This window comes from Engystomops pustulosus, chromosome 2, assembly GCF_040894005.1.
Source record: "Engystomops pustulosus chromosome 2, aEngPut4.maternal, whole genome shotgun sequence".
NCBI lineage: Eukaryota > Metazoa > Chordata > Amphibia > Anura > Leptodactylidae > Engystomops > Engystomops pustulosus.
Window position 1 is genome coordinate 52,634,209 of NC_092412.1, and position 8,407 is coordinate 52,642,615.

The window sequence follows — 8,407 nt, forward strand, 5'->3', positions numbered from 1 at the left end:
GCACTCGGTCTCTAAAAGGTTCGCCATTACTGGCATAGGCTATTAGAACCTAACACCAACTAAAAATGATATTTCTGGTGACAGGTTCCCTTTAAGGTTTATCTCGATTTTGTCCATTGTTCTAGTAGGGTTGTTATGATCTAGAAGAGGATGAGAACAGATGTAAGGAACCTGTAAACCACAAGATGAATAGCGCACCTGCTATATGTGTGGTTTTTCATGGATGAAGATGCAAACTAATCATAATAACAGTTCTATACTTCGGTAAAGCAGCTGCTCACATTGAGTGAATGTGGTTTTTTAAAAAAAAACACTACCAAGAAAAAAAATCTTTAGTTAACCCCTTAGCGTGATTTAGTGTTTGGTAGTGTTCAGCACGTGAGCCCTCTCCATAGCTAGTGAGCATTTGCTGCATATTGCAGTATGTTGTATGGCAGTATGCAGGGTCGGCGCCAGGTTTCAGTAGGCTGCTGGGTGACAAAGCCTCAGTCGGCCCCTTTGCAGTGAACTCACATGACAGAATAAAAATTCAGAAACTAAAACAGTCTCCTGTTCCCTAGTTTATCATATCAAACGGCCTCCTCATGGTTATTTTATACAAGCCCCCTCAGCCTTATGTGGCCCCCCCAGCAGCTCTGGGCACCAACACTTGCTGGTGCCAGCCCTGGCAGTATATGGTAGGATCAGTTTAACAACCTAGGTTTAAAATACCCTAGGGGGAACTGAAAATAGTAAAAAAAATTAAATAAACAAATTGAAAAAAAATATATTAAAAAAGTTGAAAAAAAAAAATTAAAAAAACATAAAATTTCAAATCACCCCCTTTCCCTAGAACTGATGTAAATATAAATAAACAGTAAAAATGTTAGGTATCGCAGCGTCACAAAATGTCCAATCTATCAAAATATAATAACAGTTATTCCCGACGTCTAATGCTGTATTGAAAAATAGTGCATTGGGAGCATTAAAAACGTCATCAAAAGTCATAAAAAATGACACCACCCACAGCTCCATACACTGAAGTATGAAAAAGTATGAAGATGTTTTTATTGTACAGGAGGTTGTAAATTTATGAAAACATTATTCAACCTATATAAATTTGGTATCCATCGATTGTGCTGATCCAAAGAATAAAGTAGAAATGTAATTTGGGGCGCACAGTAAAAACTCTAAAAACAAGGCCCAAAAGAAAATGGCACAAATGCATTTTTTCACCAATTTCACTGATTTTGTAATTTTTCCTGCTTCCCAGTACATGACATGGAATATAAAATACCGTTACTATAAATTGCAATTTTTTACAAAGAAAACAAGCCCTCACACAGCTCTTTACATGGAACAATAAACAAGTTACAGATTTTTGAAGGTAAGGAGTGTAAAATGAAAACGCAAAAACGAAAGAGGGCCTAGTCGTTATGTTTCGATTTAGGTTCGGCATTTGTGTTCACCGAATCTATTAGTAACAAAAATTGTTTAAAACTCTATCCAAAATATTTAAAAACACCTGCAAAACATAATCACCAGCACACCAATCACCCTCTTTTCCCATTTCTTACTTTAAAAAAAAATAATTGGCATTACTGTTTGATATAATTTTCTATAATTTTCACAACTGATAAAATATAAGTTGGGGGGGGGGGGATTTTCATGCTTTGTAACCCAGTTTTCTAAAAAAAAGTTCTGCTATTTATAATGAATTCCCCCTATTGTGTCATTTATCAGGCATGATAAGGTGACAGTATTCTTATTAATATGTTCCTTCAGTCAGGGCTGTTTTTGTCTGCTCTGGGAACTCCAGTTTTAGTGGTTTTATGCTCTGGGGGTCTCCAGTATTATTAACTGCTATGCGGTCTCCAGTATTATTATTTTCTACTGTGGGGGTCTCTCCATTATTTTCATTGCCTGTTCTGGAGTCTCCAGTACTATTATTACTATAATTTGCCAATAAATGTTATCATCCAATAAATGTTGTTCTCCCCTGGCCCAAATACTCAGATCATGAATAGAACAATAGACTTTATAATTTCTCATGTGTTTGTGGAGTCAGAGTCAGTTAATTTCTCATGGTTTTTTAGATCTCTGCTTGCTGTCATTTTGTGTCATGCGTGCTCACCGGTGGTCCACCGTATGCCCCTACGAACCACAGCGTTCACTCACCCATCCGAGTTCCTGCTCCCCGTCTAGCGGCCGTGCGAGCGCGTCCCCGTCTCCTAGGGTGCACGCCGGCTTCGCAAGATTTAAAGGTCCAGCGCACTGCTGATTGGTGCTGGCCAGTCCAGGATAGGGTTAAAAGCCGGCTTTTCGCAGCATTCCCTGCCGGATCTTCGTGCTCTAAGCCGCTGAGAAAGCCAGTGTCATTGCCTTGTGCCTGTGTATTAATTTCCCATTGTGATCCCGGTTCTGTATTTGACTTTGATCCTGTTCCGCCTACCCTGACCTGTTGCTTCATCTCGGACTCCGATCCCAAGGTGCCGTCCCGTCCTCCTGCCTGTTCCCCCCCCCAAGATTCTGCCTAACGTCTGTGTACCTCACCTTGGCTGCCGCCGTGAACAAAGTTGCACCTGTGGAACTCTAGTAATCAAGTTAGGTTTTAGAAAGGGAATAGTAAAACCTCACAGCTGGTTAATGCTACCCGTATGCTGCCGGAGAGTATGTCTACAAAAATAATCTGTGTGTCTTTCATTTTCGCAGATGCACCAAGGGCTGGCTGATGACTGATGTCATTAGCTTGTCCCAACCTCTGACCCTCAAATAAGGTCAATATATGGATGACACTTGTTTTTTTTAATATTCCCACCGACTAGGAAGTCCCACAAAGCAAACATAGGCAGGAATAGGACTTTCCAGATAACACTGATTTCTAGTCCATCCTTGCACTGAGTACACTCATAAAAAGTCACTTTGCTCTTCACATACATCTGTCTGGTTGTCGCCCAACTGCAAACCACAGCTGCATTTAGCACCAAATAAGGTTTTGTCTAAGTGTTTCCTCTAACAGAGAAAACCAGAAACCAGTTTCCTACATGTTTAGTGAGAATCAATGTCTGCATAAAATATATTCTTCTGTAACACGTGGCAAAATCTCTATAACTTATATACTGTATGTACAACATCACTGAACATTGTAGTGTATAAACATGTCTATATTCTGGACTGAAGATTTATTACAGATTCAAGAGATGGTCCTAAAATACCACAGACAAAGAGTGATAACTATATTGTGGGTTCATTTTTATCTTTAATTTCTCATTTTACAGTTTCTTATTTTTCTTTGAACTTTATGAATAGGTATTAGAAGGGTTATTCCAAGATGCAGTCACACTGGTGTTGGCCTCAACATAGAGTTGTATTGATGCAGGTGGCAAACAACCAAATAAATTGTATGATGTTTTGTAGTTGGCTAAGGGGTACAGTATTGTAAAATGAGAAGTAGTGCCTAAGTGGTCTGCTAGTGCAAAGGGTATCAGCGTGGGGTCCCGCTCTAGGGATGTGGCGGGGTATCAGGTCTTTCCATGGATAACCTTTAGCAGATCACTTAGGTGGCACTACTCATTTTTCAATTCTGTATTCCTTAGCAAACTGTGTCTGATGAAGGTCGATGTTTTGACCAAAAAAATCACACCATTTATTTGAATGTCTGCCGCTTGCATCAATAAAACTAAATTATTATAAAACTGTATATTGAGACTGGATTTTGGAATTATTGTAACATGGAAATAGGACCCTATCCAGAGCACATCGCAACCCTAATAGTAATGTACAGCACTGATCTATAGAATCCATGGGTATTTGAAAGGGTCTTTTAAAGATTTAAAGGATCTTTTTAGAGGGTATCCCCATGGAAATATCTACTAATGAGCAGAACTGAGGGGCACCATTTAGGACGAGTGATTAAATTTTACACTACAGAGATTACACTAAATAAATGTCTATGATCTTTTAGCAATTTATCTGCATGAGAAATTGAAAAATGTGTGTCTGAATGTGACACGTACCGTGAGAATGGGTGAGGAGGATGTTATACCAGATACAGGGTGACACCACATACTGTCTGCACACAGATACCATCTCTGCTTTTACCATCTCTGTCTGTAGTATAAAAATTCATACTCAGGGTCAAAATCTTGGTAACATAAAGTGGGCACAAATTGAAGGGAAATCGGAAATGTATTCACCAAATGAGGCGGAAGGTCCAGATTTTCTGTGTTAATGTCAGAATCGGGTTGGTAAGCCATATTAATTTCCCCTAAATAATTTTTTTGGTCCATATATAGTACTGCCATGCCCCAAATAAATGACATCTGAGCGCCACATTAATCTAATACAGCAAAGAAGCCAACAGCTTCATGTTCTACCACACAGGTAATAAATTCACTTATCTTCTCTAATCTTGACACGCCAGGATCACCTAAAAAAGAGACTTATAAAAAGCAGCTCGGAGTGCCGGGACTAGATGTCTGGGGCTCTGGGCTGCTAATTATTCATGCTGGGAGACGGAAGTTGATATCATGCTGGAGGCTTGAATTCACGCCTCCTGCATGATAGATTCCTCCCTCTCCCATGTTGGAGAGGGAAGTTGCGTCACACAAGAGGCGTGAATAATTAGCAGCCTGGAGTGACGCAAATCACGTCCCTGTGCTCCGGACTGCTTTTTATTAATTTTTATTTTAGATGATCCTAGCGTGTACAGATTAGCGGAGACAAGTCCCAGGATGGGGATAAAGTGGAGAGTAGGTGAATGGTAGATTTCCTTTAAGCTATATTCAGACGAATGTGTGCCCGCCGTACCGTAGCACGGTGGGCACAAGTCTGCATCTGGGAGAGGAGGAGGGGATGAGCGCCTCTCACCCTGCCCCTTTCCATAGAGAAACATGGCGTTGCCCTGTATTACGGGGAAAGATAGGACAGGTGCTCACCACACCACTCCACTACTTGGTGCTGTACGTAGGCTGTATATACGTCCCCCAACGGCCGTGTAAGTCAGGCCTTGAAGAGGTGAGTAATTTTTGGGTTTTCTTTGTAATATTATAATATTGTGGACAATCTTGCTTGATAACCACATCCTCGGGTAAATATTGAACATATACAAAATGTAAAGATATGCAAATATTCATCACAGTTCATTTATGTTTTTTAGCACAATAAATCTAAATGTGTCATCAGTGGTTTTCTAAACCTCTAAGCTAAACTGCTAAATTCAATATTTCTGTGTCGTCTTTACACCTACATGCGATTAGGAAAGCTGCCTTATAGGCACCTTATATCATGATGAATGACACATCATTGCCACATTAAATCTCAGTCCTGTAATATCTGAATATAGGTAGGTAAATAATATTTTTGTGCGGTGTCGTTATATGGGTAGTCATACGCTGCTTGTTTTTAAGACCACTCGCCTGACATTATAGAGCGATGATGAAGAACCTTTTAGAGACCGAGTGCCCAAACTACAATCAAAATCCACTTATTTACTGTGAAGTGGCAGCATGGAATTTTATACAGTAGCTTATTGCTACCTGTTCTTCCACGTCTTTCAATTGTATCGGCCACCTGAGGCCACTAATACAGTTGAAAGAAGGAGGGCAAATTTAGACTTAGAGGGCAAATCATTGTTGCTTCTCTCCAGAGTCTCTCTGTAGAGGAAGAATGGTGGGTCCAGCAGGAGGACCTCCAAAAAACCTTCTCACTTTTCTTGCAGTTCCAAACAGCCAATGAATTGTCGCTTTAAAATAGCGCTGAGAGCAGCATCTCTTTAGTTGCCTGAGGCAGTAGGAGAATTTGGTGGAATAGGCTCTATTTGGTGAACACTGTCCTAGGCAGATGGCCTGAGTGCCCACAGAAAGGGCTCTGAGTTCCACTTCTGGCACCCGTGCCATAGGTTCGCCATCACTGTTATAGAGGCTAATGAATACACTGGGTGTCAAAAGTTAGAGCCCTGATTGCTGTGGACTGGTAAGGGTTAGAGATGGAGCAACATCTATTATTAATGGAGCCACATCTATTACAGGATGTAAAGAGTTGGGTTAGTCATGAAAGGCTCAATTTAAGCGTCAATGTAAATAAATGTGCCCCATAAAGTATTGGGATATTTATCACTAGAACTGTGTTTGTAAAAACAAAAAAAAATAAAAAATTTTGGGCGAAATTTTTAGATATTATTACCCCAAGATGTCCGATCGAAAGAGATACTTTCGGTGTAAATCAGATTATTTCAAAAGGATCTACAGTATGCACATGGAGGTATAGAGAATCAGTGGATCAATACATTGCCACCACAACATACTATGAGCCCACATTCTTCCTCTGTGTGACTAGGCTAGGATATTGAGGCAAACATATGGGGGCACATTTACTTACCCATCCCTAGCGCGTTCCCCGATCCGGAATGTCAGACGATAATGAACTCTGCCATGATTCACTTAGATCGTGGGCCTGATATCCTCCATGTGTTGCTTCCCCGCTCAGGAGTTCACCTTCTTCTTCCCGGTGTATGTAAGTGCATTGTCTTGTGACACAATTTTAAAGTTAAATCCCACACTCATTTCGATTTAGTCAGATCGTCTGACAGCCCGCCCCCGAATTCTGTCGCATGAAAGCCGACATGAATGCGCCAAAATCCAATCGCATGCGACACAATCCCCTTCTAAATACCTGTCCCAGCCGTGCAAAACCCGAAAACATTGGAATATCTGACGAATATACTAGTAACCTCCCTGAGACCATACTGTGGCACATCTTGTGCCTTCTGCTCCCTGATAATAATAATAATAATAATAATAATAATATTAATCTTTATTTATATAGCGCCATCAAATTCCGTAGCGCTTTACAAATCATAGGATAAAGACATCTAAAACATGAGCTGTGTAGGATTTCTATAGGATGTACATAAAAATATCTGATGAAAATGAAACGTTTTGGATTGTACCAGTAAAGATCCACAGGACTAAGACCTGTCAACATTAGATTTTCTGATCTTTAGATTATGTGAAATCATGATCAATTTTAAATATAATGGAATTTATTATTATTTTATTCAGTAAACACTTATGGGTCCCTGCAGATATGAGCATAATATTAATCGTTTCTAATAAGAGCTACGGAAGAATTCATTGTAAACATTGCAACAACAATTGTAACAAAGCATATTCTACTCCATAGATTAAAAGTGCGACATGAGTAGTAAATGTATCATCATAGTAATAATTACACAATCCACTTATGTTACAGTGAGACACATATTCTAGACATTTGTTACTCACTTTTTCCTCCTAGTCTTATACACGACTCTCCGGGGATAAATGAAGAAATGAGATGTGTAAAGCAGGAATATTATATATGTCATATACTGCAGATTTCAGTCTCTTCACACAGAGCTCATCACTTGAAACCTCTTCCTCATACATTGATCAAGCCCCTGGAAGCCACAGAAGCAAAACATCACAACGGAAGCCACAGAATAAAAGTTCTGAAATGTTGTTGGACTAAATTCTCAAAGAAAGGTTGGAAAGTTTGAAGGGAGTCACAAGCCCCGAAATGCCCCCACAAATATAGTAACATTGCAATTTAATCACTTTTCAGACCCTTACTGTTATACTATAGAATACTCTGTTTTTGTTTTTATGCAAATGAGCTCCTGAGTGCATTAGAGGTGGGGCAATGCCTGCAGGTGCACCTGTTTTCCTCCTTATATATAGGATCTCAGGCACTGTGTAAAGGAGGGGGTACTTCTGTACTGGGTTGTGCCAAGCAACATAGAAAAAAGCATGACATGCAGACACAACTCTACATAAAGATAAAAACTGACTTTCTCTATAATGACAGATCACTAGGAAATAGGAAAGTTATAAAGTGCCCTACACAATGCGGGTATTATAGGGTTACATGATCACTTTGGTACATCCTTCCTCGTTATTATTAGTCTGCAGTCATCTGGTTTGACCACTGCACAGTGAGCTATCCCTGGGGGTATTGAATGTTGGACCCCCATTAATCTAATTGGGACAGCCTATTCTTTGTTGTGATCATCAATATATTTTACTCGGCAAAAAATCCTTTAACATCATGAGATTTATTTACCAGGAATCCCAGGTGACTGTCAGTCTTCAGGAATCATTTAAGAATTCAACTAATGATAATGATGATGAGTCAAAATAATGGATATTCACAGTATATACGAAATCTTCAGGGCATGTGACACCACCAGCATATGTGACATCCCCAGCGTATATGTGACATCCTCAGTGCATGTGACGCCTTCAGTGTATGTGACTTCTACAACACATGTGATTTATTCCACTATAAAGCTATGTTTTTAAAGATAACTAGCAATATCAGACATCTATTTAAAGGAGAACAAGATGTTAAGAGTGAAAAGCAGAAAGCATAAATAAATATACAGTCTATA

At 39.6% G+C, this 8,407-nt stretch overlaps 1 protein-coding gene across 2 annotated transcripts in view; it reads right to left on the reverse strand.

Moving 5' to 3' along the window:
* Positions 1-7,423, reverse strand: part of ITGB7 (integrin subunit beta 7) — a 40,652-nt gene extending 33,229 nt beyond the window's left edge. The window contains exon 1 of one of the 2 annotated variants that reach the window (XM_072134611.1): positions 7,263-7,423. The gene's annotated coding sequence lies outside the window, so the exon portion shown is untranslated. The remainder of the gene's footprint in view (positions 1-7,262) is intronic. The other variant, XM_072134610.1, reaches the window with a different exon arrangement.
* Between the last annotated feature and the right edge of the window lie 984 nt (positions 7,424-8,407).